Source organism: Neofelis nebulosa, chromosome 18, assembly GCF_028018385.1.
Source record: "Neofelis nebulosa isolate mNeoNeb1 chromosome 18, mNeoNeb1.pri, whole genome shotgun sequence".
NCBI lineage: Eukaryota > Metazoa > Chordata > Mammalia > Carnivora > Felidae > Neofelis > Neofelis nebulosa.
Genome location: NC_080799.1, coordinates 3,532,886 through 3,560,207, shown reverse-complemented (window position 1 = coordinate 3,560,207; position 27,322 = coordinate 3,532,886). Strand labels below are relative to the sequence as shown.

The 27,322-nt window shown below is 48.4% G+C and overlaps 1 long non-coding RNA gene across 1 annotated transcript in view; it reads right to left on the bottom strand.

Moving 5' to 3' along the window:
* The window catches only part of LOC131500847 (uncharacterized), a 105,931-nt gene that overhangs the window by 10,689 nt on the left and 67,920 nt on the right, over positions 1–27,322 (bottom strand). The window contains exon 5 of the long non-coding RNA XR_009256496.1: positions 20,498–20,572. This is a non-coding gene — a long non-coding RNA (uncharacterized LOC131500847). The remainder of the gene's footprint in view (positions 1–20,497; positions 20,573–27,322) is intronic.

The window sequence follows — 27,322 nt, the reverse complement described above, 5'->3', positions numbered from 1 at the left end:
CTGTGGGGCAGGCTGAATGGGGTCGAGGCTCGGCTCTGCCACTTACGAGTTCTGTGACCCCGGCAAGATTTTTGATTAAAACAAAATTGTTCAATTATTATCAACGGCCCGAGAGGAAATGCCTGACTATTCTCCCACTGCCTGTGTTTAACTTGTAACGTCTGATGAACTTCCACCCGAAGAAATGGCGAGTCCAGCCACGAAACATCCAAGAAGGAAGAGGGTAGTCAGATGTCATAACGTCCCCCGCATGGTTCCAAACGTTAAAAAAATGAACCACCGGGAGACGAAGAACGCTTCTGGGAGTCACAGATCCTGAAATTCTTTGCGCTTCTGTCTCTTTATCAGTGAATCGGGAAGTGATAACCCACCCTGTCTCGGGGCAGGGACAAGGGGGTTCGGCGCCCGTCTCGGCAGAGGGGAGCTTTGCTGCTATTGTTGTGACGATTGTTTCTATTAATTCATCTGTCGGTTTTGAGCGAGCTCCGTGAGGGCAGGAAACTTGCTTGTTTTCTAGAACTGGAGACTCTGCTTTTAACAGAGTGCCCAGCACTTGATAAATAGTTCAGTGAGTAATTGGATGAATTATGTTAATATTAAAATCCCCCAAAGTCTACGCTTTTATCTCTGAGGCTGGAGACTGAACACTTCTGTCTGCTATGCCAGTTCTCAAATTCCTTGTGACCCCCTCGTGGTGCCCAGCAGGGCGCCCAGGAGGCTCTAAGAACACGTTGGTTGAATGAATGGTTGCATCACGACAGACACTTTTTTTTTTTAAAGTTTATTCATTTTTGAGAGACAGAGAGAGACAGAGCATGAGCGGGGAAGGGGCAGAGAGAGAGGGAGACACAGGATCCGTAGCAGGCTCCAGGCTCCGAGCCGTCGGCACAGAGCCTGATGTGGGGCCCCAACTCACGAGGTCACGATCTGAGCCGAAGTCGGACGCTTAACCCACTGAGCCACCCAGGCGCCCCAACGATGGACACTCTTACGGCTCTTTGCATACAGAGATTTTTTTTTTTTTTAATTTTTTTTTTCAACGTTTTTTATTTATTTTTGGGACAGAGAGAGACAGAGCATGAACGGGGGAGGGGCAGAGAGAGAGGGAGACACAGAATCGGAAACAGGCTCCAGGCTCCGAGCCATCAGCCCAGAGCCCGACGCGGGGCTCGAACTCACGGACCGTGAGATCGTGACCTGGCTGAAGTCGGACGCTTAACCGACTGTGCCACCCAGGCGCCCCTTGCATACAGAGATTTTGATGAGCGTTACTTTGTGGTTGGAGAGAAGTATCCCTTGGGAGTCGAGCCTGGTGCGTAGAGCCCCTGATGCTCTGGGTGAGTCTGGGGAGTGTCAGCTGGTGGAACCGGCCAGCTTTGTCCCCGGCAGCTCGGGGAACCACGCAGTTCCGACCGGCTCCCGTGTCGTGGACCCGCCAGCAGGGCTGGCTGAGCTGAACACACGGCCTGTGTGTCTTTTCCGTGGACGGCTCATCCTCGCAGCGGGAGTCACTCCTTACATGTGGAATCCTGCCAGGACTGGAGGGCCAGCCTCGGGTGGGCAGTGATTGCTGTCCGGGGGGCCCCCTGGGGCTGCAGAGCTCTGAGGGGTTGGCGTGGACCAGTGTGTGTGGCTGAGGCTGCAGCAGACCGTGGCTGTGAGCGTCTGAGGCCAGAGAAGCTCCCGAGAAGACAAAGCCGGCGATCCAGCAGGACCGGCACGGGGAAGCGGCCAGGGTGGTGGACACAGGCTGTCACCTTCTGCTGGTGGACAGTGCTCTACCTCTGGCTTCTGCAGAACCCCACTTTGGTGCATGACTCACTGGCAGCCCTGATGGCCCTCCTCCGTTTCCTGAGAGGGAGAGAGGGAGAGAGGGAGAGAGGGAGAGAGAGAATCCCAAGAGGGGCACAGGGGGAGAGAGAGACAGAGAAGCGGGGTTCACCCGAAGCGGGGCTCAAGCTCACCCAATGTGGGACTTGAGCTCAGACAGTGAGATCGTGACCTGAGTCCGGGTCAGATGCTTAACGAATGAGCCACCCAGGCGCCACGTCCTCCTCCTTTATGGTGACCCATCTGTCCCCCAGTAAAAGGATGCTTCGACCTCCTATGTGCCAGGGCCCGGCCAGGTCACCACGGGGAGCCCCATGCCACCCTCACGTTCTGATGAGCAAGTCTTGTCTGCCCAGTTACCTGAACGCTTGACTGCATTTTGCCTTCGTCTTTCAAAATAATACTCTTACAAATGACCTACTGCTAAAGCTGGGAGCTGGGGGGCTTCAAACAGAAACGTGTTCTCCCGCAGTTTCAAAATCCAGGCGTCCACAGGCCCGCGTTCCCCTGAGGGCTCCAGGGGAGGATCCTTTCCTGCCTCCTCCAGGTTCCGGGGGCTCCTGGGCTTCCTTAGCTTGGGGCCGCGTCGCTCCGATCTCTGCCCTCCGTCTTCACACAACCCTCATCCGTGTGGCGCCCCTTGTCTCCAATCTCGCTTCCTTCTCTTACAAGGACACTGGCCATCGGGTACGAGACCCAGACGCAGGATGAGCTCATCTCAAGATTCTTCATCACGGCCTCAAGGACACGGTCTCCGAGTAAGGTCACATTCGCAGGGGCCTGCAGTGCGGGCTGGGGCGAATCTTCATGAGCGACACTGTGGCCGCCGAGGACGCGGAAAGCACTTGAACGGATTCCTCTCTCACTGCCTGGCAGACAGCGGGGTCACGTAGCCTGGAGAAGGAGGTCAACTATTCCCACTTAGGATTATGCCGGTAACTTCCGTCTGCTAATGTGTTTTCCTCCCAACCTTGGTCGTCCTATTTTTGAACTTACACACACCTTTACAGAGAAACTTCTCAAGCGTTAGCTCTAGGCTCCCAGCTGCAGATCCGGGGGTTGGAGGTCCGATCGACTGGCCGCTATCCTGGGTGGGGGGAACAGGAAGGGACAGTTGGGTTGCGTCCAGCGCCTGGAACTGAAGGAGGCCCCGTATGCAGCAGACAGGTACTAAATTCTTAGCGACGGCTATTAAAATGATATGAAAAACACAACCGCACCGGGAGGTTTGGGATTCCTGTCATCCACACGTGAATTACCATCTGGCAGGTAGAGGGCGGTATCCAGGAATGAGAGGGAGCCCGGGGGACAGATGTTGCAAGGAGAGATATTTATACATTCCCTTCTTTTGGCTAAAAGGTCGTTGGAAAGCCGGAGGTCCCCTCCCTCCCTCACCTGCTTCTAAATTGGGCGGACTCTCCTATTTAAATCTCTGCGAAAGTTTTGATTCTTTATGATAACATCATCCATTACGGAAGGCCTACTTTGGAGATCTAGGCATGGCCGCCACCTGCCTTGTAATTTATCCGCCTTCGCGTTTCATTTGGGATTTGGAAGGCCGAGATAGGTCAGAAGCTACACGCTTCTGCCTTTTTCGGTTTGGATTTACTGTCAGATGCAGCAACAGAGAACGAAGGCTGCAAATCCCCGCTCTCACCCCTCGGGCCCTGCAGAAGACTTGGGAAAATTCCTTATCAAAAATCAGATGCAGGGGCGCCGGGGTGGCGCAGTCGTTTAAGCGTCCGACTTCAGCCAGGTCACGATCTCGCGGTCCGTGAGTTCGAGCCCCGCGTCGGGCTCTGGGCTGATGGCTCGGAGCCTGGAGCCTGTTTCCGATTCTGTGTCTCCCTCTCTCTCTGCCCCTCCCCCGTTCATGCTCTGTCTCTCTCTGTCCCAAAAAAAAAAAAAAAAAAAAAAAATCAGATGCAGACATCCCTTCTCCATATTCAAGGACAGCGGCCTCGGGCAGGCCCGTCATCTGCTTTCACAAGGCTTTATCGAACCCTCAGACTCGGAATATTTTTCAGGTTGTAAATCTAACACTAGGCGTAGTATGAAAATACTATGTTCCTTGCATCAAAACATCACTCGTGTTTATAATTAGCTTCCTATCTGCACCCCTTTGTTCCCACTTTCCTGAGACGCCCTTATTTCCCAGGACCGCACAGATGGACCTCACGTTGTGTTTCCCACTTTCCCCCTCCTTCCTTCCTGTTTCTCGTAGTGTGGCCTTGATCATGTTGGTTCTCCTCTTGAATGTCTCATGGGCCACGTCGTGGCCACGATGCTCTGAGCATCTGACTCCCCTTCTTCTCCCTGTTCCCCGTAAATGAGGCGCCCGAAACCGTTTCTCCAGACATGCCTTCATGTCTCTCTTTCGTGCAAATTTTACTAACTGGCTCCCAAAACCGTCCGTCGTCAGGTGTTCATGGGCCCGGCTTGGAGACTCCCAGGGAGATAGTAAGACCGCTTAGAATAAGAGACAGGTCCAATAAGATTATGGGAAAAGAAAAACGAATCAAAGCCATGAAAAAGAACAAGTAAGATTCCTCAAGGACTAAGCTACTGTGATTACATTTTAAAACTTGCACCGGAAATCCTAGTGGTCTGGGCAGTGAGGGAAATAGCACTGCCCGAGTCACGTTATTTAGTGGGGAATAAAGCTGGCTTGTTTGTCATTTTCTGGTTTATTTATTTATTTATTTATTTATTTATTTATGGGACAGAGAGAGACAGAGCATGAACGGGGGAGGGGCAGAGAGAGAGGGAGACACAGAATCGGAAACAGGCTCCAGGCTCCGAGCCATCAGCCCAGAGCCCGACGCGGGGCTCGAACCCACGGACCGCGAGATCGTGACCTGGCTGAAGTCGGACGCTCAACTGACTGCGCCACCCAGGCGCCCCTTCTGGTTTTAAACTATAAAAGGACTTTCTCAGTGGATGTCATACAAGGGACGACGCTGAGTAACACAAAATGCAAGACAGAGACGACCTTGACCTGAAAGCTTCCTGCCCACCCCCCCACTCCCCGGGACCCGAGACATCCCCTCCTTGGGGACACTGCTGTGTGCCTGAACTACAATGCCCCCCGCCATGGGACTGAACGGGCCGACCACCCGAGCACAGGGGACAGAGGCGCCCGTTCCTCGTGGGGCAGCACCAGCCAAGCTCTGGCATAGACTCTGCTCTCCAACTACCTTCTGCTCCCTGTTGGTGCCACGAGGGGCGTGGGGTGGGCTCCGGGCCCACTGCTCCCTGGAGCCACTCTGGGTCTCTGACGATAAGACAAGCTCATTAATTTTACCTGGGAAAGCGGGCAGCAAGCGGGTTTTTCCACAACCTTGGCTTCACCGCTGGCCAAAAATCATTACCTGGCCCAAGGGAAGGCCTCAAAAATGATGATGTGACGTCCGTGACCAATCAGCAAACCTCAGCCTCACCTTGGTTTACCTGTCCCTCGACCTTGGGGCTTTCCCTTTCTTGGTTTCTTCCCTCGTGTTGGTAGAGGGCACCTTCTTATTTTTATTTATTCCCAGGCTTACTGAGATGTAATTTACAAAGGACACTGTGAAGGCATCAGGTGCACAACGCGACCGCCCAGCTACGTGCATACACGGCGGAGTGCTTCTCACAGGAAGGTTGCTTAACTCACCCTTTGCCTCACGTCTGGAGCTTTCTGAGAAGAGATGCATCATGGTACTTTTTTTTTTTTTTCCTTTAAGAGCTTGCACACCTGAGTGTGATTCTGCTTGGGGGCTAGTTTAAGCATACAATTGTAGGAAGGTCCGTAGGCTTGGCGTAAAGCTCATCACTCCCCTCGGTGTGGGGGTGGGGGTGCTCATCTGGCCAGCCGACCAAAAACTGGGCAGCGGCTTGGCCAAGGGGACCCATAAAATTAACCATCACAGGAACAAAAAGACATTTCCCCCCTTTTTGCCTAGAATGGAACTCCCCCTGTGCTATTACTGCTGGGTGAGTGCTGTCTGAACCCCCTCTTTTGCTGCATATGGTTGCAAATCCCAGCTTAGTTCCTTAGTAAAAATGCTCCTTTTCACGGGGGGGAAGTTCTGGGGTTTCAGACTTTCCAGAAATGGTGCCAGAGGCCCCACCCAGCAGTGGCCAGGTGTAGCCCAGGGCTCTCTTGTCTGCTGTGAGGAGTCTCAGGTTTCCCCTCAGCTGGCAACCCGGCCCTCTGGCTGATTCAGCCCAGGACTTCCTCTTCCAACTTGTAAGCATCACCGAGAGGCTTTTTTCTTTCCTGGCAGGTGCAGATTCCCAGGGAGGCACAATCGTACTTGGTATTGGGAGAAGCGCGTCCAGGGGGACCCTGGTAGAGGCTCGTTAAGCTCAGTGTGCTAGAGTCAGGCTGTTCTGTTCCTGGCACACGCTCTTAAGGAGCCTTGTTTCCCTGGATGGTTCTGGAACTTCAGTTTCCCGAGCAGCCTGAGATTCACCTTTGGGGAGTTTGCACACATTTGCAAACTCTCCCCCCCCCCCCCCTTATTTCCAAGGCTGTAACTCACCCTCTGGCACCTGTGATGTCTTTTGGGTGTTGAGAGGTTGAACCAGGGCTCTCTGCTTTACTTCGGGCACCTTCTCAGGAGGCGCCCTGGGGCTGACTTGAGCAGGGAGGGAGTGTAACTGAGGTGAAATGGTGCTTATCTATTGATTTCAAGTTTCAACCTCCCAATGAGGTGTGTGTGTGTGTGTGTGTGTGTGTGTGTGTGTGTGTGTGTTTAACACAAAGGGAGAATCACTGATACGCTAGAAAAGAGATGCTTTGGCAAAATTATTAGGAAGTTAATGTAACAATAGACTCGCAGACACACAGACGGAATGCTGGTGGGGCTGTTGAGGCTAATCCAGCTGTGATCCTTCGCCCCAGGCCGGGCCCCTGCGCGGAAGGTTAGGCGCTCACGACCAGAAGGCCAGCAGCCAGGGTCTCTACTGCAGGAGGCTCTCCGCTTTGGATTTCCTTTCCTGCAGACCTGACCTGAGCCTTGTTTCTGAAATCCCACTTCTCCCGCTCAGGCCCTCAGTGCCCAATTACTGCCTAAGAACTTCCTGGACTTCCTTCCTCCGAAAAAAAAAAAAAAACCAAAAAAACAAACAAACAAAAAAAACAACGACAACAATAATTTCCTTTCCACTTTTCCCAGATCAACTCCTTTGTGGACGCACCCCCAGACTCACAATTCTGGGACCCTGTTTTGCACAGTGAAAACATCAAAATCACAGCCGGAACTCAGCGACGGGTAGTTTTGGTGTTATTTATTTAAGTGACAGAAGTGAACACTCGGAGCAAGTGTTTTATTTATTTTTAAAATAACTGTATTCTTTTTTTAAGTTTATTTTGAGAGAGACAGAAACAGTGTGGAGGGGGAGGGGTGGAGAGAGAGAGAGAGAGAGAGAGAGAGAGAGAGAGAGAGAGAGAATTCTAAAATTCTAACCAGGCTTCACGCTGTCAGCACAGAGCCAGACCGGGGCTGGAACTCACGAACTGTGAGATCATGACCTGAGTGGAAACCAAGAGTCGGACGCTTAACCGAGTGAGCCACCCAGGTGCCCCAGAGCATGTGTTTTAATATTAGCTCCATCTTTTTTGGAGAGGTGACACTGTCCCCTCTTGTCCGTTTGCGGTGGACGACTGGAGGGCAAGTCTCCCTTGTCATTCATTCATTCATTCATCCATCCATCACTTTCTCAATCAACAAATACGTCTAAGACTTATGGAAATCTGCTAGACTGAAAGAGGTCACCGGTGTCTTAATTTCCTAAATCCCCTGGAAATCTAGCAGGGCTCCTGAGATCAGTGAACAGGGTGGTAACTGGGGGTTCCGAGCGTGCAGGCCACGCTGGCTTTCCCTCAGCATCCGTTTTCCCACGTGGCCCTGGAGGAAAGAATTCAGACGGTTATGAGATTTAGAGACAACCCACGTCCCACCAAACACATCAGAAAGCACGGGGTTATGCGGTCTTCACAGACAGGCTAAGATGTTCGGACTCTACAGTACTCGCAGACAGTTCCAGAGAGACTTGAAATTCTCCGTTTCGATATTTCCTCTGTCCTCTGTCCTTTTCCGTAAGACGTCACGAACCCCTGCGGTGACAGGTAGTAAGTCGCATTTCATCTGCTCTGGGTCAGTTCTGTCCTCATTAGGGGCAGGGCTCGTTACATTTAGATTAGTAATATGTTTTCTTTCTTCTCCCAGGGATTTTGTGATTTTGATGCAAGATGTTTTATAAAGCAATGTGGGGGTGAGTTCTGGAAACTTCCAGCTGACAGGCTTGCTAGGATGAGGCCCCTGTGGTGTGGACGGTCTCTGTCGAGAGCCCCTTGGGATGAAGCCCTCTAGTGAAAGCCTCTGGAGCCTTCCCTTCCTGGATCCCATGAGTCACCAGGTCGAATGTGAGTCAGGCCGGGAGACCTGCAGGGCGTCACTGATCTGCAGCCATTGGTGCCCAGGGACCCCCAGCATGGCTTTCTGTCTCGTGATTACCCTTCTTCTCCATTTCCCCTCCTTACATCCCCTTTAAGTGCATAAAATGCATTATTTCAAGCCCTTGTAATGTTTGCCCATCAATGCATGTCATTACCTCTTTCCCACGTGATTCACTTTTCATTAAAAGCCCCAAATCCCTTATTGAAATTTTGGATTAAATATGTCATTTTGAAAAGTGGGCTATGGGGCGATCGGTGGGGAAACCATTTCTGTTCAACTTTTCTTACTTTCTCTGCAAGTGTGGGGTTTGTTTATGTTTTAACATTAAGCCAAGATTTTTCTTTCTATAAAAAAATACGGAAGAGGGGCGCCTGGCTGGCTCAGTCAGTTGAGTGACCGACTTCGGCTCAGGACATGATCTCATGGCTCATGAGTTCAATTCCTGTGTCAGGCTCTGCTGACAGCTCAGAGCCTGGAGCCTGCTTCAGATTCTGTGTCTCCCTCTCTCTCTGCCCCTCCCCAACTCGTACTCTGTCTCTGTCTCTTGAAAATAAACATTAAAAAAATTAAAAAATATGCAGAAGATTGGGGCGCCTGGGTGGCTCAGTCCATTAAGTGTCCGTCCCTTGATTTGGGCTCAGGTCACGATCTCATGATCTGTGAGTTCGAACTCACATCAGGCTCTGTGCTGACAGCATGGAACCTGCTTGGGATTCCCCCTCTCTCTCTCTGCCCCTCACCTGCTCGGTTCTCTCTCTCAAAATAAATAAACGAACTTAAAAAATATTTATTAAAAAAAAGTATACATGAATATTTCTCTACTCCAGTCTATGGACTTGAAGGCATGTAGGATATTTCTAGATCACGGTGGTTACCGGTGCGCTGGGGTTTGGTGAGGCCGAGGGAGGGGTGGAGTGTGGGGCTGGGCTGCTCACAGCCAGCGGGGGTGTCCCTCCCTCCACCCCTCTTCATCTTCTCTCAGTGGCCAAAGAGAGGAAAGTTGAATATATTCACACAGAACTGATATAAATAATAAATAGAAATATAAATAATAGAATAATGTAAATATTTCTCTATCTACCCATATCTAGTGAGGTAAAGCAACGTTGTCGCTCTCTCAGAAAAGACCAGATTTATCGTGTATTTCTGTGACATAAATACTCCCATTGTGGTCCATTTCAAGCTGGTTTGGCATCCAGCTCACAAAATTCCATGGTGGTGGTGGTTGTGGTGTGTGTGTGTGTGTGTGTGTGTGTGTGTGTCCATCCAGGTGAGTGTTTGTTTACAGGTGTGTGTGTGTAAAAGGGTGTATGTGCATCAATATGGGTATGTTTGTGTATAAGTGTGTGTGTGTACAGATGTGCATATAGGTGTGTGTGTGTGTGTGTGTGTGTGTGTGTGAATATGTACGGGGTGTGTGCACACACATTAAAGGGCAGGATCCCAGCAGTTGTGTTGGGACATCGAGGTCCCTGGCGCCAGTGGGGTGTGCAGGTTGAGGGGCAGCGTCTCCCTGGATTCATTAGCCAGCTCGGCCACCTGAAAGCTGGGGGATCTAGTTATTCAATTACAGGGATGATAATGGCACCTATAGTGGGGTTTCTGTGAGGTTGAGGACGTTAATGCAGTTGATGCTCTCCTGTGATACGAGACACCACCGAGCCACCTAGAGTGCTGGCCAAGGTCGCTGAGATTCGTATTTGCTGCGCAGGCTCTTGTTGGCTGCAGAAGCGACGCAAGTTGCCTGGTTTGGCACAGATCTATTTTTTTTTAAAGTTTTTTTAAACATTTATTTATTTTTGAGACAGAGACAGAGCATGAGCAGGGGAGGGGCAGAGAGAGAGGGAGACACGGAATCTGAAACAGGCTCTGGGCTCCGAGCTGTCAGCACAGGGCCCGACGCGGGGCTCGAACTCACGGACCGCGAGATTGTGACCTGAGCCGAAGTCAGACGCTCAACCGACTGAGCCACCCAGGCGCGCCTAGCACAGATCTATTTGCTGAAGAGCCAGCTTGCTGAACGACTCAGTCCCTGGATTCCTGAAGATACTTTCTGAGGTTCAGTTCTTCCCCCACGCCTGACTCTGCTGCGAAGAAGACGGTTTTCCTGGAACACACTTTACTAATTTGCATCAGGACGTATGTCCTGCCGTGACACCTGCCCATCCCTTGCATTGTCCTTTCTTGGGCCCCCCTCGGCCCCCATTCTGTGGGCACACTACTGTTCTATTTTTGGGGAGTGATGTCTCTGTCTCTGACATTGAAACGAGAGTGATGGAAGTTTCTGGGCCTCACGTCTTGCAGTTTTGGCGAACAGACTTATCTTGAGTTAAGAATGAGAAGGAAATGCTGGGCTTAAAGCCAGACCACGTTGTCATGGCCGCGGCCACACTGGCCAAAGCTCGACCCTCCTGATCGAGGTGGCTTTCAAGAAGCTTACGTCATTAAGCCCACGAGCCTTTGTGTCATGCCACAGGAACGGGAACTAATGATTATTTAAGTGGCCTGTTTGCAGAGTAGTGTGGCCTCTGCACCCGCATCTGCCTCCGCGCACTCTGGCTGCTGTAACAAAATGGCACGGACGGGCCGGCGTATAAACAGCAGGCGTGCCTTTCTTCAGTTCTGGGGGCCAGACGTCGAGGATCAAGACTTCGGCGGATTCGGTGTCTGGCGAGGCCACTTGCTGGCTCATCCCCTGGCACCTCACGTGGCGGGAGCAGAAGGGAGCTGGCGGGGGCATCTTTTCTAAGAGCGTGAACCCCAGTCCTCAGGGCTCCACCCTCACGGCCCTCCTCTTAGTACCACCACTGTGGGGGGTAGGCTTTCAACCTGTGAATCTGGGGGGAGGGGACACGAGCCTCCAGACCACTGAAGTAGAAGGTGGCCACGCAGAACAGATGATTCCTTCATTCATGATTCGTTCAAAATCAGCATGCCCGCGGCGGTGCACCCAGGGCCCAGGAATGCAGAACTGAGCCAAGTGTGTTCCTACTCAGGGGGTCTCGTTATTATTATTTTATTTTATTATTATTATTATATTTATTTATTTATTTATTTATTTATTTATTTATTTTTGAGACAGAGAGAGACAGAGCATGAACGGGGGAGGGGCAGAGAGAGAGAGGGAGACACAGAATCGGAAGCAGGCTCCAGGCTCTGAGCCATCAGCCCAGAGCCCGACGCGGGGCTCGAACTCATGGACTGCGAGATCGTGACCTGAGGCGAAGTCGGATGCCCAACCGACTGAGCCACCCAGGCGCCCCTCGTTATTATTATTAATGCAACGTCTTTAGTGTATATACAGTGTGACAGATGTCACCATAGGCACTTTCATGAGATGCCGCCAGGTTTTGGAGGAGGAAGTCAGGAGAGGGGGCATGAAGCCGTGCCCTCCGTGGTCCCATGCCACCCGTGTGGGAGGTGCCCCGGTGAGGGTGTTCTAAAGGCATTTCTCCGGCTGGATGTCTGGCCCGTGGGACCTGCCAGTGAACGGTGACAGAATCGACAATCTCGGTCATAAAAAAGGTGCCTTGGGATGCCTGGGTAGCTCAATCGGTTCAGCGTCCGACTTCGGCTCAGGTCACGATCTCACAGTTCGTGGGTTCGAGCCCCACGTCGGGCTCTGTGCTGACAGCTCGGAGCCTGGAGCTGCTTCCGATTCTGTGTCCTTCTCTGCCCCTCCCCCGCTCACACTCTGCCTCTCTCTCTCAAAGATAAACATTAACATTTTTTTTAAAAATAAAAGAGGTGCCTCAGTGTTTGGAAGGAGCTTTTGAAATATTGAAAGACATAAAGGCAAAGGTAGCCAGCACCACACCCTACTGCTCAGAACCCAGAATTTAAACCATTAATGTGTTGTTTTGATTTCAGATCAATATTTTCTAATATTTAAGGGCCTCAGGATAATGCGATAGAGACGAAATACCCTCTGTACCCCTCCCCAGTTTCAATCTCTCTTTTTCGCGCCCCGGAGGCAGTATCATCATAAATTTGTTATGTGTTTGCCTACTCTATTTAAAATGATTTCATCACGTTTCAATGAATATGTATTTCTATACCATATTGCAGACTATCATTTCATGCATTTTCAACTTTTACACAAGTTATTCGTTATGCATAACATCCTAGAGCTTGATTTCTCATTCAATGTTGTGTTTCCAAGCCACAGACATCTTGACACATATATTAGCTTACTAATTGTAAATGCTGGACGGCATTCTTTTTTCTGTCGAATGACTATTCTATGATTTATTTATAATTTTTTCCCTACTGATGGACATTTAGGTTGTTTCCACTTTTTTTTTTTATTAATGTTTATTTATTTTTGAGAGAGAGAGAGAGACAGAGCACAAGTGGGGGAGGGCGGAGAGAGAGTGAGGGAGACACAGAATCTGAAACAGGCTCTAGGCTCTGAGCTGTCAGCACAGAGTCCGACTCGGGGCTCGAACTCGGGAATCTCGAATGGCGAGATCGTGACCTGAGTCGAAGTCGGATGCTGAACCGACTGAGCCACCCAGGTGCCCCGTCCACTTTTCTGCTCTTACCAACAGTGTTGCAAAGATGCCTGTACATTTCCTGGTGGAAGGCTGCAGTTTTGGACCGCAGCGTGCGTGTGCCGTACCAGATCAAGCCACAGCGCTCTCCAAAGCTGCGGGACCAATGTACAGAGCTTGCACGTTTTAATGCATCTTTCTATTAAACCCCCGGTGTCGTCAGGCTTTTTGATTTGCCAGTTAGATGTGCGAGATGGTAGCTTGTCGCCAGCCATGTGCTGGAGCTGGTCTGGATCCCAGGAGAGCCGATCGTGGCCAGGCTCGGGGATGTCACGATGTTAGTGTGGAATCGGCTCTGATGGGAGCACCGGCACCACGGAAGCCGGCCAACACCGCCAGTCAGGGTTTTCCTCTTGGGGGGCCAGGCGAGAAGCACTGACCAGCACAGCGCCGAGGTCTGCTTTCCTCCCTGAACCCCGTCTCCTTGACCCCCAGGTGACGAGTTTGAGGAGACTCCTCTTTTTGGTGGCCGTAAGTCTTACACAGGATAGCTGTGACAGCCGTCACCGTCACAGAATTTAACAAGGTGGTGGCCACCCCACTGTTCCAGACTGAAGGGGCGCCAGCGAGAGGCTCTCCTGTAAGCAAATTTTAAAATACATACAGACTGCACAGGTCTCTTTACTGAAAGGCTAGGCAAACACATATTTAAATACGTTACTACCCCCTGTTCTTAGACTCCTCTACTATCGAACTCTTTTGCAGCTTTATTTTTCTCAGTTAACAATATTTTTGGGAATCTGTTGTACAGATTATGTTATAATCCGCTTCGTGCCTTTTTACAGCGTCCAAAAGCTCCATTTTAGGGGTCTACCACAGTAGGACTCAGTCCCCTACTCATGGACATTTGGGTTATTTCCAGTCTTTTGCATATACAAAAAATGCTACAGTAAATAGATTAACACATGGCCATTTTGCATTTTTGCTAAGGTGTATTAAGGATCGATTCTTGGGTGCAGAGTTTCTGGGTAATGTATAGAACACGTTTGTTTGTTTTTAAACAGCTTTATTGAAGTATAATTTATATACCATAAAACCCAACTGTTGTAAGGGCAGGCTCACTGGTTTTTAGTAAATTAGTATGTTCTGCACCCACCTGTTATCCTGTTTTAGAACAATTCTGTCACCCCCCGCAAATTTTCTTGCGTCTGTTTCTAACCTCAAAGTCAGGCAATTATTGGTCTGCCTGCCATCTCTGAAGTGCTATCCTTTCTAGAAATTTCATATAAGTGAAATTATACAACATGTAGACTTTCGTGTTGAGCATAATGCTTTTGAGTTGCAATTGTGGTGTTTAATATATTAGCAATTTCTTCCTTTCTATTAGGGAGTCAGAGCCCAATGTGTGGATGTATCACTTTTTGCTTATCAATTCACCAGTTGATGGACCTATGGGTTGTCTATTATGAGTCATAATACCACGAACATTCGTGCACAAGTCTTTATGTGGACATATGTCTTCATTTCTCTCGGGTAGAGACGTATGAATGGAATTGCTGGCTTATAAGTGTACGCTTAACATTTAAAGCAACTTCCAAGTGTTTTCCGGTTTTACATTCCTACTGACAGTGTGTGAATTGAAGCCCCTCCAAGTCCTTGCCAACTGACAGTCCTTTCGATTACGGCTCCCTCAGGAGGTGTGATGGGGTTCCACAGTAGTTTTAACATGCGTCCCCTTGATGACTAATAATACCAAGCATTTTTGCTTGTGCTTATTAACTATTTGCCTAACTTTTTGGTGAAATGTTTCTTCAAACCTTTCACTCATTTCTAATTGGGTTATCTTCTTATTATGGGCTTTCTAGAGGGGGCTTACATATCATGCAGGTTGTCAGATACATGATTTGAAAATACCTTCTTGGGGCATCTGGGTGGCTCAGTTGGTTGAACGTCCGGCTCTTGATTTTGGCTCAGGTCATGATCCCGGGGTCGTGGGATCGAGCCCTGCATCAGGCTCTGTGCTGAGTGTGGACCCGGTTTGGGATTCTCTCTCCCTCTCTCTCTCCCCTCTGCCCCTCCCCTCTGCTTGCATGTTCTCTCTCTAAAAAAAACAAAAAACAAACTTTCTCTGTGGTTTGTCTTTTTGTTTTCTTAATGGTGTCTTTTGGAAAGCAACAGTTTTTAATTTTGATAAAGTCTCATTTATCCTTTTTAAAAAGGATTGTGATTTTGTTGTCACACGTAAGACGCTTTGGCCTAACCCAAAGTCACAGGGCTTTTTTCTTCAATGCTTTTTTCCTTCTAGATGTTTAGGAATTTAATTCTTACAGTTAGGCCTAGGATACATTTTGAGTTTGCTGTTGTACACAGTGTGAGGTAAGGATATCGACCTGTGCCATCACTGTTTATTGAAAAGGTGATTCTTTCCCTTTGGGTTGCCTTGGAGTCTTGGTGATAAATCAACAGGCTACCCATAGGCGGGTCTGTGTCTGAATTCATTTCTTGCTTCTGTGTATCTCTCTCCTTTCAATAGGCTTTTAAATATCCTTTGGACGGGATCACTTTCTTTTTCTTTGAATTGGTCTTTTTTTACTGTTCACTGTAGGGCCTCTTCTTCTTGGGAATCTGGCCCGGGTACCCTTAAGGTTTGGGTCAGGCGAGGTGTTCACGGGTGTCTAAGGCTGTCTTTTGAAAGCATTTTCGTTGCTCAGCCCACCATTCCCAGTCCCGGTGGGCCCCTGCCCCATGGGACACAGTACTCAGCTGGGCCAGGAACCACCCATCTCCTCCGGTTTGCCTTTCCTTGGAGTCTTCCTAAGACCCTAGAGATGCCTAAAGTCTACGACCCTCTGCTATACACACCACAAAGTCATGAAGCGTGCATGTTTATGGTCATTATATGCCCACTGGAGTTACATTCCATCTCCAAATATTTGGGTCTTTGCTCTCTGCCCTGAATGGCTGAGAAACTGCCCGGTTACCATCATTCCTTCATGCACCCTCCCCACAACAGCCCTGGCCTACCGGGGAGACATGTGTGGACCAGCAAACAAGTCGCCATAATAGTACTTGAAAGGATGGGGCATCTGACTGGCTCAGTTAGTTGAGTGTCCAGCTCTTGGTTTTGGCTCAGGTCATGATCTCGTGAGCTCATGAGTTTGAGCCTCCATCCAGCTCTGCACTGACAGCGTGGGGGGGGGGGGCTCCTTGGGATTCTCTCTCTCTCTCTCTCTCTCTCTCTGCCACCCTCTCTCTCAAGATATGAAAGGACAACAACAGAAATACAGACAGGGCAAAGGGGTGGCTCCCAGAGAGACTGGTAAACTCTCCCAGCACGCTGTAGGTGGTCAGATGGGAGAGTCTTTGGAAAGTTGACGTGCGAACTGGGTTTGGTTAATAAGTAGGATAAGGAAAGGAAGATAACCCCGGGGAGAGGAAAGAGAATGGTCTACCCTACTCTGGCGTAGACCAGCAGAGTGTCACCAGGGAGTCCGGAATCAGTGGGATCGTGAAGCCCCAGGTTCGGCTGAGGGATTGCGGTAGTTGTGTGACTTCACCCCACTTAAAAAGATGTTATAGACTGTGATAAAATACACATAACAGCTTAACCATTCTTATGAGGAAGACTCCATGGTGCTGAGAGCATTCGCACTGTTGTGTGGCCATCACACCATCCATCTCTAGAACTCTTCATCTTGCAAAACTGGAACTCTGCCCCCATTAAATATGGACTCCCCACCCGCCTCCCCAGCCCTGAGGACCCACCCTTTCATCTTCTGTCTCTTTGAACTTGACTACTCTGAATCGAGGGGCACTCCATGATAGAATCACACAGTATTTGTCTTTTCGGGACCGACGTTTCACTCAGCACAACGTGCTTAAGGTTTATCCACACTGGAGTGGGTGTCAGAATTTCCTTCCTTTTTAGGGCTGAGTACTATTCTTTTGCACGTATGTATAGGCCATATTTTGCTTATCTGTTCATCCGTCAACAGGTACTGGGTGGCTTTAGCCTGTAACAGCGTCACCAAGTAACGCTGCCATGAACATGGGTGTGAAAATACCCCTTCGAGGCTGTCGTTTCTCCTCTTTAGGGTGAATACCCAGAAGGAGAATTGCAGGACCATATGGTCATTCTCTTTTTAGTATTTTGCAGAACCATCATACTTTTCCCACAACCACAGTACCAATTTCACATGCCTGCCTGGAACGAGGGTTCCAATTTCTTCACATCCTGGCAACACTTATGGTTTTCTGTGTTTATTTTTCTTTGGGTGGAAGCCATCCTAACAGGTATGTTCACCCCACTTTTGACAAGAGACTCATTTATCTCTGAGCCACTGGATTGTAAAGATTAGCTACAGTTAATGAATTTTTAAAAAAAATTTTTATGACCAAGGACTTGAGTGAGGTCAGTCAAAGCTTGGTTCTTTGCATAGCAACAAGTCAGTGAGGGTCATTTCTGGATCGTCAACCACCAGGTGGTATTTTCATTGCAAACCTTGCCAGATAGGTTCTAGTTCACCAGAGCTCTGACTGACCCCTGCTGCTGCCGAGCCCTCTGCTCTGTGAACATGAGCTGCTCCTTCTGGAACAAGGGAACAGGGCGGCGTACCGAACACAGGGAGGAGGAGAGAGAGCAGGTGAAAGTCAGGGAAACAAGGACTTATTTCTGGGCATCGCCACTGAAAGCTGGAAAAGGTTACCTTTTGGTCTCTCATCTTTTTTTTCTCTAAGTGAAATTGTGTGAGTCCTTGGCTCCCTTTAATCGGATGAGAGAGTGTTGGATGTTCTTGATAAGCTCACGGGGCTGTTATAAGGATCAAATGAGATTGTAGATGAGCAAGCACTCAGGTTTGAAGTGCTACATCAATGTACGGGATTATTATTAATATCCCATTGATCTCTTAATACAGAAAAAAATATAAGTCTCATCCCTTGGGGTTTCCATGGCAAAGAGATGGCTGTGACTCTCCTCGCCCTGGCCCCGCCTCCCTTTGTCTGCTGGATCCAAAGTTCCGGCCCTGGAAATTTAATTGCCTTTGTGCATTATTGCCCATTAGACTTCACTGAAATCGGAGGTTTCGAGTCTGTTCTGAATCGGGCGCATGTATTTGTTTTGGCTGGCTCGTAGAATGTTTAAGAATCTTATTGTTTTGTTGGCAAATTACAGAAGTCAGGAGAGTCCCCGGCCAAAAAGCAAAAATCTGGGTTTCCGACATGTTGGGGAAAATGAGAAGACAGGGCCACGTCGGGACTGCATTTCTACCTGCTAACAAGGGTCCTTTCCCCTCCTGCCTGGCTCGCTCTGGGGGCTTGAACGGCAAGTCTGAGGTGAGCCAAGGACCTTCGTGAGGATGGCAAGCTTGAAACCGACCGGCAATCTCCTTGGGGAAGTTGTGGACAGCACTGAATGGGTTTGGCGAATGTCTGATTTTGGTGTGTCGTGGTGTGTGTGTCCTTCCTGGGGCCTGGATGTGGTCCTCGTCCCCGTCTCCTGGTGACTTAAGTCTCTCCGAAATGCTGGGAAGCAGTGTCAAGGCTCAGAGTGATTTTCAAAAACTCACTTTCAGGATAAGCCTACGTGACGGTTCGGTTTTAAGAGGAAACACATCCCAGACAAACTCGGAGTGTAATTGGATTAGGGGATCCGGAATGATGAAGGCGTCCAGAAACCAATGTGTGAAACAAAAAGTCCTGGGGTGATGCCAGCAAGATGGTCGAATAAGACGTTCCTCACACGTACTCCCCGCCCCCAACATTCACGGACAAACACGTCTTTGTGGGAGCCCTGGAATCCACGTCGGAGACTGGAGCCTCGGCCCAGCCCGAGACCAAGGTGAGGATTTTGGGAAGGAGGGGTCTGAACCCAGGCAGCTGGTTTGCCAAGTGCAGTCCTTGCCACAGCCCCAGAAAGAGCTCTGTGCCCCCAAGAACTCGGACACGCCCCACCGGGCTTGGTCCTGTCATCGGCACCGAGTGCACGGCACCGGTAAAAACAGACACGTAGACTGATGGAACAGAGTCGAGAACCCAGAAACAAACCCATGCGCATATGGTCAGCTAATATTTGACAGGGAAGCCAAGAATTCTCAGTGGGGAAAAGACAGTATTTTCAGGAGCGTTGGGAGAACTGGGTGTTCACGTGTAAAAGACTGAAACTGGACCCCATCTCACACCACTCCCGAGAATGAACTCAAAATGGGGTGGAGATTTGGATGTAAGACCCGGAACTGGTCTAGAAGAAGAAAAGGGGGGAAAAATCCCCTTGATATTGGACTTGGCAATAATGTGATGATGTTTTGGATATGACACCAAAAGCATAAGCAAAAAATAAAAAAGGAAAATAAACACACAGGCTTCCATAAAACTAAAAAGCTTCTGCACAGGGGTACCTGGGTAGCTCAGTTGGTTAAGCATCTGACTCGATTTTGGCTCAGGTCATGACCCCAGGGTCGTGAGATTCAGCCCCACATCAGGCTCTGTGCTGAGGGGGGGGGGCCTGCTTGAAATTCTCTCTCTCTCTCTCTCTCTCTCTCCCTCCCCCCTTCTGCCCCTCCCCCACTTGTGCGTGCTCTTTCTGTCTCCAAAATAAAATTAAAATAAAGTAAAATAAAATAAGCTTCTGCACAGCAAAAGAAACGATCAACAAAGAGAAGAAGCAACCTACAGAATGGGAGAAAATACTTGCAAATCATTTATCTGATAAAGGGTGAATGTCCAAAATACACAAAAAACTCACACAACTCAGCAGCAAGTTAATAACAATAATCAATAATAATCTGATTAAATAAAATGTGGACAGAGGGCATGAACAGACATTTTTCCCAAAGAAGCCGTACAAATGACCAAGATGTACATAAAAAGGTGCTCAACATCAGCACCATCAGGGGAATGCAAATCAAAACCACAGTGAGGTCACCTCACACCTGTTCCAATGGGTGTCCATGCGGATGTGGGGAACAGGGAGCCCTTGTGCACTGCTGGTGGGAATGTGAAGTGGTGTAGCCACTACAGAAGGCGGCATGGTGGTTCCTCAAAAAATTAACAACAGAACTACCACATGATCCATCAATCCCACCTCTGGGTATATATCCGAAGGAAAGGAAAGCACTATCCCCAAGACGTGTCTGCACCTCCATGCTTGTTTTAGCATTATTCACAATAGCCAAAACACGGAAACAATGTAAGTGTCCATCAATGGATAAATAGACAAAGGAAATGTGGTGTGTGTGTGTGTGTGTGTGTGTTTGTGTGTGAGAGAGAGAGAGAGAGAGAGAGAGAGAGAGAGAGAGATGTGTGGTTTATATATATATAAAATGGAATATCATTCAGCCTTAAAATGATAAGGCACAATGCCATTTGTGACAACATGGATGAACACTTTGAGGGCATTGTGCTAAGTGAAATAAGTCAGACAGAGAAAGACAAATATGATACGATCTCACTCACATGTGGAATAAAAAAGAGTCAAACTCATAGAAACGGAGAGTAGAATGGTGGTGGTCAGGGCTGGGTTGGGGGGAAATGGGCAGACCCATTGGTCAAAGGGCACAAACTTCCAATGATGGCATGGCTACGTTCTGGGGATCTCGCGTTGAACACGGTGACTGTAGTTAACAACATCATATTATATACTTGAAAGTTGCTAAGAGAGTAGATCTTGAATGTTCTCACCGTCCCCCGCAAACACCATCATAATTATGCGATGTGATGGATACGGTAACTAACCTGGTCGTGGGAACCATTGCGTAATGTATACTCGTACTTTCCGGCTTGTTGGTCCGTTGTCTTCTAGCACCAGTGCTGCCAATGAGAAGATAGAACCCAATTTGACTTTTGTCAAATTGACAAGATTGTAGTCAATGGACAGATTGTAGGCAATCTGTTTCCTTTTATTTTTGTCTGCTTTTTAGGACTTCCCCTTTATCCTTGACGTTTTGAAATTTCCCAGCGGTGCTCTGTAGGTCCTTACGTGTTTCATGCATTCTGATCAACTTCCAGTGAACTCACTCAACCCCAATACTCGTGTGTTTATTTAACTGTGGATAATTTTATTATTAATTTTTTCTCCCCTTCATTCCCACAATCCTCTGCACATGAAATTCATATTAGGTGGCTCTTGGAATGGTTTGATTATCCAGGAAGGAATTCGTTTTTAGCTGCATCGGTGTACTGGTCACCTGATCTGTTGAGTTCTGAGGTTTTAATATCGAATTTTAAACTTCTTTGACTTGTGTTAAGCGTCTGATTCTTGGCTTCGGCTCAGGTCACCATCTCCCGATTCGTGGGACTGAGCCCCGCGTCGGGATCTGTGCTGATGGCTCAGAGCCTGGAGCCTGCTTCAGATTCTGTGTCTCCCTCTATCTCTGCCCCTCCTCTGCTTACATGCACTCTCTCTCTCTCTCAAAATAAATAAACATTAAAAAAAAATAAGTTTCTTCGACTTGTACTTGGTCCTTTTGTAAAACTCATTCCCCTTCCACCTCCACTTCTACGCACACATCTGCTTTACTCTCACAAGGCGTTCTGTATCTGGGGCAACAAAAAACTTTATGAGAAAACAGAAACCTTTTCAGTGTTACCCAGTATTTCAAATAGCTTGAAAATTATGCATTCGCAGTTGACCTTCACCCTGGTCAAGTGCGGGAAGATCTGAAGGAAGTAACTCAGCCAGAAGCGCTGCTGTCTGAAAAAAAATTACTCCTGTCAAGGCTAACGTTACCGATCTTGAGATTCATTTTAAGCTGAAGCAGCATGGGACTTACTCTATTCCCCAAAGAGGGACAAGTAAGCGAAGCAGACATTGTCTAAAAAAGATTCAGGAACTCTGCCATTGCTATTCCGACTTGTCACACAGCCCTATCCGTAAGCCTAATTTTAGAAGCGTTCCTTGTTACAAAACCAGGACATTCTGTTTTCGTTCAAAAAGGAATGACACACAAGTCAGTTCAGCTGCTTTTAATTCATAAAACAGATTTAAATTTAGCTGAGGAAATAGAGATGTTAATTACGGCATTATTTATAATAGCACACATTGGAAACAACCCAAATGGTCAAAAAGAAGGAAAGGAGAAAATAGATCATGCTACATTCAATCAAAGTATATTATGCAGACATCAAAAATGAGAGCTATGAGGAGTCAGTGGCAAGATGAAAAACACTTATATAAGGTTAAGTGAAAAACGGGACATAAAATTATATATGTCTACAAATTATACATAAAAATGTATCATTATGCATATGTAAAATACACTCGAAAGTAGGGAAATAAAAAAGAAATGTAAAATATAAAAGAAAAGGCAATGAACTGGGATGCTTTCCTATGAGGGAATCTTTTTATTTTTATTTTATTTTATTCATTTTAAAAGATTTTATTTATTTTTTATTTATTTTAATGTTTATTTTTGAGAGAGAGAGAGAGAGAGAGATACAGCATGAGTGGGGGAGGGGCAGAGAGACGCGGAGACACAGAATCCCAAGCAGTCTCCAGGCTCTGAGTCATCAGCACAGAGCCCGACGCGGGGCTCGAACTCACAGACCGTGAGATCGTGACCTGAGCTGAAGCCGGATGCCCAACCGACTGAGCCACCAGGCGCCCCGAAAGATTTTATTTTTAAGCAATCTCCACATGCAATGTGAGGCTCAAACTCACAACCCTGAGATCAAGAGTGACACGCCCCTCCCACAGCCAGCCAGGCACCCCTTGTTTGCTTTTTAACGCCGAAGTTTTGTAATCTGAGCTTACTTTTAAAGTATTAAATTATTTAGGAGAATATTTACCAGAGGTACAGAATGTGATAGAGAAGTCAGTGGACAGCCGGGAATTCTGGGTTCTGCTCTGGGCTTGGAGCATCCCTGAATGGTTTTAGCTTTTGTGTTGCCTTTGGGCTATTTTTTGTTGTCTTTTCCCCTATAGTGTGTCATATCCTGTGTACTTCCTATTTTTTATTTTATTTTATTTTATTTTATTTTATTTTTTATTAATTTTTTTATTTTTGGGAGAGAGAGTGCGAGGGGAGAGGGGTAGAGAAAGAGAGAGAGAGACTCTTAAACACGCTCCATGGTCAGTGCCGAGCCCAACTTGAGGCTCAATCCCACGACTCTGGGATCATGACCTGAGCCAAAATCAACAGCCGGATGCTCAACCAACTGAGCCACCCAGGCGTCCCATATCCTGTGAACTTTCTATACTTCGAAAAACCTTCTAAAGTTCTGCTGTAGTACTATTATGTGTTTATTTTCTTTAAATTATATTTTCTGCCATTTTATGGGATTTGGAATCAGAGGACAGTGACACTTCGGTACGTCATTTTGTTATGTCTCCATTGTTTATTTTTCATAGACTAATCGCAGTCTGTGTTCTTCGAACGGCATTTCTCCCATAAATCTTTGTTTCTTTTAAACCATAAAGCCTCATTCAGTTGTTTCTAGAAACTTAACCCATGAAGCCAGGCATAGGATAGTATACGCTATTTGTAACTCAACTTTAAGATTTATTTCAGCCTTTAGTAATTTGTCGCCTCTTTGAGTTAAATGAACGTCTTATTGCTCATGGTATTGATTATGGATCTAGATTTTTGCTCTTTGTTCCACACAGCCTGGGTAGGAGGAAATGTTCAGCACTGATTATGTGACATCACACTGAAAGTCACAATGCGTGGGCTCTGCTTTTAGCCGAGGCTCCAGCTTACGGAGCAATTTAATCTCGCCGTATCAAGTTTTGTTTTACTTGACACGTATTTCACGATGAACCACCCCCTGTATTGGCCAGCCCAGGACCCATTCCTAAACAAACAAACAAACAAACAAACAAACAAACACAGCGTCAGTGGGTAAATGTTCATGGGACTAAACTGTGGCTGATTAAGACGGCGGTTCCATAGCGGTCCACTTTTGAAAATGTGGCTACTAGAAAAATGTAAAATTACATATGTAGCTTACATTTACATCTTGCGTTGTATTTATATTAGGGCTGAAATAGAGAACCCAGAAATCGATCCATATGCATATGACTGATTTTTTTAGCCTTTGAAAAAAATGCTTATTTATTTATTTTGAGAGAGAGAGAAGGAAAAAATAGGAGTGGGGGAGGGGCGGAGAGAGAGACTGTGCTGTCAGCGCAGAGGGCACAAAAATGATACAAAAGCAAATTATGAAATTTAAAGAAATTGATAAATTGGACTTTAGAAGGCACTGAAAACTTCCTGTTACAAAACCATTAAGTAAACAACAGGGATCATCGGAGGGGTTTTTCATTTGTTTGGCCACACTTGTAATATGTAGATTTTACAAAGGGCTCTGGTGATACATATCTTGTTACAGCTCGATGATAAGAAGATGAATTGCCAAATATTTGAAAAGACAATTCATAAAAGGTGATACTGTTGGAAGACAGCTCCTCATGGGTTTCTTGTATTCCTGCATGGTCCAGGCCACCTGCACAAAGAACATGCTGGAATAGCAAGCCCGTGCTGGAAGCTAGAGACGCTCCCACCAGAGAAACGTAGAGAAATACCTCCCTGGTGATGTCTCCAGATAGGAAAGATAAAATCTCCTTCCCCTTCTTGAAATATTTGCTTACGTTCCGGGGGAATGAATAATCTTTCTCTTCAGAGAGGAGGACGAGCAGATACGCCAGCAGCTTCACGAAAGTTCAGAGGCTTTCGAGTTTAGGGTCCTGTGGCACCTGCACCCCACTGCACGTACGGATAACCTGGCCCTCGGTGCCTGGCCCTGTGGGGATTAGGGTAACACACAGGATGCTGCTCTGTTTATCGTTCTTGCTGTGAGTAGTAACCCCTCCCTGTCTCTGACCCAGGGGTCTTGTGTCCTTCTGCTAGGATATGGATATAAAATTCTGGCAAACCAAGCACTTGGGATGCAAGTTCAGTAAAACCCGAGGCCCTTCCCAGATTCGGACTTAACGCTTTTGGCAATGAGGCTGGGGTACTGGGCTTCTGGACGAGGCAGATGAGGGCCCTGAAGACCAACTGAGGGGAACTGAGGGAAGTTCAGGGGAACTGGTACTTGACACAGTGACCATCCTGTATGGTCAGGCGGGTGACACGGTGTCTTCTGGTTTGTTGCCCGCAGATAGGATGGTTTGGAGGTGGCCGTGGGGTGGAAGCAAGTAGCCCACATGGGGTTTTGGGTGTTGCCCTCTCCTGCAGGTAGAGGGAAAGGGTTGCGCATCCCAGGGCTGGCAGAGGGCTTTGGGTGGATTGTGGACATTGGGAGACCGGTCGGTTGAGCCACAAGCGGTGGTCGTGCTGTTGAAGCCTGAATGCCAGAGACTCGTTCTCCATGTCACCCTCTGCCCCTCGGTGGCTTTCGCGGTTCAGGGTGGGGCCGAGGTCTCCTCGTGCCAAAGGAGGACTGGAAGCCTGGACATTCTGTGAGGAGAGCATCTCAACTTCTCTTTCTCTGTTGGCCATGGGTACCTGGGTCACCGCCGTACCTGGTCTTGCGGGGGAAGGGGCACCGGGCGTGGTGGGGGAGGAGAGAAGGTACTGTGACGGTTTATTTCATGCGTCACCTAGGAGGCTGGTTTTGGATGAGATTCACATTGAAAGTGGTGAACGCTGAGTAGGTGGGCCGCCCTCCAAATGTGGGAAAGCTGTATGTACAGAACCAAAGTGCGTTAAGCCCCTGCCGTTCTCTGCCATCGATGGATCGGCATCTTGCGGGAATGCCTTTAGCTGTAGGGGACAGACCAAGCATGAAGACATTGCTAACTGCAGTCCCTCGGCTCCAAAGGGAGGCAGGCTTCCCCAGGAGGACCTTTGGGGATTTGGACTTGTGGCTTTGGCTTGCCTACTAGATACATGACTTTTGAAAAGCAGCTATTAATACCTTGCTACTGACCTTTTTCTGAAACTGAACGCCTGACCTCTAGATGTCTGGGATTCTCCGCCCGACATTCCTATTTTGGGGGGAGTGAGGAGACCTGAAGACAGCAGATGGTCTTGTATGAGAACGTGGCCGCCGGTCTCCCACTCCGCTGCCTTTAGCAAAGGAGTCGCTGGCTCTTTTGGGGTCGTTCATTCACAAAATTTCCCGCAAACACCTGCGCTTGGCTAAGCTGACACCCGCCAATGTCTCACAGGGGAACACGGCCTCAGCATGGGCCGTGCAGGCTGAGCACGGACAGGTCTGTTCCACCAGCGAGGGGAGCTCAGACTCTCAGACCAGGGTAGATCAAGGACACCCCGATTTCAGGTCATGAACTGTGGAAACAGATCACGATTGCTGAGTGAGCTGGCTGGGTCCCTCCCGGAGGTGAGACAGGGCAGAACAGGGTTCCTGCCGTGGATGGTAAGGTCTGCGTTCACCGGGCACTCGCTGTGTTCTCCGAGGAGACCCACGGGAAGCACGTGGTGGACGGGGCTTGAGACTTGTCTTCAGTATTTCACAAACAAGGCCGTGTGAACATCCAAGGGCATGACTTCTGTGCATGAGGGGAGGTGTGCATCCAAAGAGACAGAGCTCTGGGGTTGCAGGGTGTGAGAATTGAAAACCTTTGGAGACGCTGATAAATTACGTTCCAAAGCAGGATAAAATGTGCTGTTTTTCCTTGTGCTTTTTAGTCTACGGCTTAAAATATATTTTCCTAAAACGTAGAGTGTCTGGCTTATGTTTCATAACAGTATTTTCGTTTGAAAAGCTCTAGTGCCGCCTAGCACCTGATACGTCGTTTTCCACTCGGAAACACTTCCCGAGCACCTACTCTCCGCCGGGTGCTGTCCTAGATGTGAAAATGCAGCCGGAAGCAAAACAAAGCCCCTCTCCCTCGGAGCTCCAGCTGGGAGTGGGTCAAGTCAGCAGCACAACGCACGCTAGCGGAACGGAGGTCAGGCAGTGGCGGGAGCTAGGAAGAGAGGTAGACGCGGTCGAGGGGGTGGGGAGTGCAAGGGGGTAGGGCGCGCAGTCTTCTCTAATGTGGTGCCATACGCACTTAGAGCAGTACACGTCCAGGAGAGTCCACATGAGTGGCCCCAGCCAGAGGCCGTGAATGGAGGACCATGGGTTTGGATGGACCCCAGACCCCTCCTGGACCAAGCTGACGACAGTTGCCAGACCAGGGAGCAATAGGGCTTTTTTTTTTTTTTTAATGTTTATTTATTTATTTAGAGAGAGCGAGAGTGAGCGAGAGCATGTACGCAGGGGAGGGGCAGAGAAAGAGGGAGAGAGAGAATCCCAAGTAGGCTCCACTCTGTCAGCACAGAACCCGACGTGGGACTCGACCTCATGAACCACGAGATCATGACCTGAGCCGAAATCAAGATCGACGCTTAACCGCCTGGGCCCCACAGGTGCCCCACAATAGGGCTTGTTTTAACCAATGGTGCACACACCGAGGGGATCATTCCATTCTGTCCACGGCCGAAGCTGTCAATTGTTCATCAGCAACCCCCTGTCTGGGATTTAAACCTTGCCTTTCCGCTCAGGGCTTTTCCTCATGGGCACACTCTCCTCTGCCTTTTGAACAGACTCGACTTTGTGCATTTTATTTAAGCTCTGATTAGTCTTTGTTTTCTTTTTTTTTTTTTTTTT